The following is a 2,603-nucleotide window of genomic DNA, read 5'->3' on the forward strand; positions in this document are numbered from 1 at the left end:
GCATTTTTTTGTTTTTTAATTAATTTATTTTTTTTGGCTGCGTTAGGTCTCTGTTGCTGCGTGCGGGCTTTTCTCTAGTGGCGGCAAGCGGGGGCTGCTCGTCATTGCAGTGCGAGGGCTTCTCATTGCAGTGGCTTCTCTTGTTGCGGAGCACGGGCTCTAGGCACCCAGGCTTCAGTAGTTGTGGCACACGGGCTCAGTAGTTGTGGCTCACGGGCTCTAGAGCGCAGGCTCAGTAGTTGTGACACACGGGCTTAGTTGCTTTGCAGTATATGGGATCTTCCCGGACCAGGGCTTGAACCCGTGTCCCCTGCATTGGCAGGTGGACTCCCAACCACTGTGCCACCAGGGAAGCCCCTGTCTCCGCGTTTTAATGGTTTGATTAATTTCCTCCATCTTGGGCAGGAAGGGCTCGCTAGAATTTTTGCACACACGTCTTTCTCTTATTGTTGACTTGTAAATTTAGTCTAAGAAAGCTAGAAAGCTTTGGTCACAGTGTCCTCTCCTATCTGTTTGCCTGTTTGAAGAGATCATTGACCACGATGAATCTGAAGATTGAACCAAGGGGATTCTGCCCTCTGTGTCCAGGGACCGTGGGAGTAACATAAGAGTAGCTTCAGATAGGACAGACTACGTTCCTCCTTCAGAACAATTTCGAAAAACTTCAGCAAGAGAGAATGAAAGAAGGTTATTTATTAGGGATTTTATATTCCCTAAAATGGTAGCTAAGTTTTTTTCATGATTACTAATGTCATGAGAATGATAATGATATTCTGAAGGAATATCATGTTATTCCAATAGTATGTCTTGTATCTTTCATTTTAGTCAATACTTTGACTTGCCAGAAGATCAGACCTCGTAGGCCTTGCTTATTCCTTCCAGACAAAGGTCCTATAACCTAATAAACTATATATCAAATCAATTTTTAATGCACTGGTTTTTTTCATGGCTGAATTTGAGGCCTGAAAAATACAACTAATAGTGACTGCTTTTTGCTCCTCTCTGTGACAGCATACTTAGGGGAGGACTTAGCCCTGATGAAGAAACATTATTTAGCAAATAATCGGATCAATTTCTTTTATATTCCTGGCAATTACATGTTAAGAGCCTACCTCAGTGTTACGTCACCTACATAGTGCAGAGTCCTTGGCAGGAGATTAAATTTTGAACCAAAGATCCAATTTCATGGAAATAAAAAGTGTTACCTAAGTGCATTAAATAGGTCTTTAGTAGAGTAGTTAATACCAATTAAATGCTGGGCTGTCTGGATCATGAATTATCCATTCAGATATGATTTTGGTTTTCTTCTTTAAATAATTCAGGTTTTTTAGAGGCTGGGTCATCCTAATTTCTTTTGGCCCTACGGTCTTGAAATTTTCTGTGATTTAGGAAGCAGTGATGGGAAATGCCATGCTGGGTCAGCAGTTTATATAAAATAGGGGTTTGGACATGTCAGGTACTTTTATATTTGATCAACTATGAGGACAAGCCCAAGGAATATACTTAGTAAAGTTATTTTAAATAAAAGTTATACAAAATTGACTTAGCTTCAGTCTTGACTCTTTTGAATGGCATGAAAAAAATACTGGTTAGCCAGGTGCTTAGAGACTATTGTCAAAACAGAATGGAAATAAATCGTTCTTTTCAAGATGAAGCTGGTTATAGTTGAACTCTTGGCTAATATATGCTGGTTTATGTTTAAGACCCAGTCTGGCTTCAGATCGACTCTACTCCCATCCAAAAGTGATTTTTTAATATGTTGCTGTCTTTCTTTGTTGATAGGTGAGATCCTTTGAGATCCTGGGCTTACTGTGGCTTATCTTCTTTACATTTGCAAGGCCAAGGTCAGAGGGTTCGAGTCCTGATGTAGTGCAGTTGGTAAGATGACTCTGCATACTCAGAGAATAGCTCTATGCCAGGCCTGTGCTATGTGCCCTCACTTGTTTATTCTTTGCAGCTTTGAGACAGCTCTTCCTCTTTTCAGATGAGGGAATGGACTCAGAGCAATTAGATGGCTTGTCAGACGTTACATGGTGAAGGAGTAGCACACTCAAGACTTCCAGCTCCTCGGTATTTGCTGTCTTTGGTGTCTCCTTCCTGCAGAGGAGATGCCACACAAAAGCAGGAATGAGTCGAGTTGGAAGAGGGGAATCTTTAAGTGCTTGCCGCCTGATACCTTTACATGAGGTTTGGGTTATCAACAAGGGTCTCATGCCCAGCATCCTAAAGGAATGTCAGTTATTCAGTAGAAACCACATGAGCAGAAAACATCAATGTCATAGTTGAATTCTCCCTTGTCTTTGCAATGGGATCTTTGCTGCATGCCTCCCAGGATCGTGGAGGAAGTATGGGCAACGGCCTCCCAGCTAACCCTGGGCATGAGCTGTATGAAGCGTGCCGTTCCCCATAGAGCAGAGTTAAGCTTTGTGGACCATCTGGAAGAAAAACAGATTGGGACTTCCTGGGTGTGGTTTGGAGGGCTCCCAGCAGGCCACAGTGCATGGGGACATTTGGACAGCGTCCAAGCTGCTGCTCTCATGTCCCTATGTTGATGCTCTCTGAGGGGAGGAAAGAAAACTTTTTTTTTTTTAATACACCTAACT

Source organism: Kogia breviceps, chromosome 3, assembly GCF_026419965.1.
Source record: "Kogia breviceps isolate mKogBre1 chromosome 3, mKogBre1 haplotype 1, whole genome shotgun sequence".
Lineage (NCBI taxonomy): Eukaryota > Metazoa > Chordata > Mammalia > Artiodactyla > Physeteridae > Kogia > Kogia breviceps.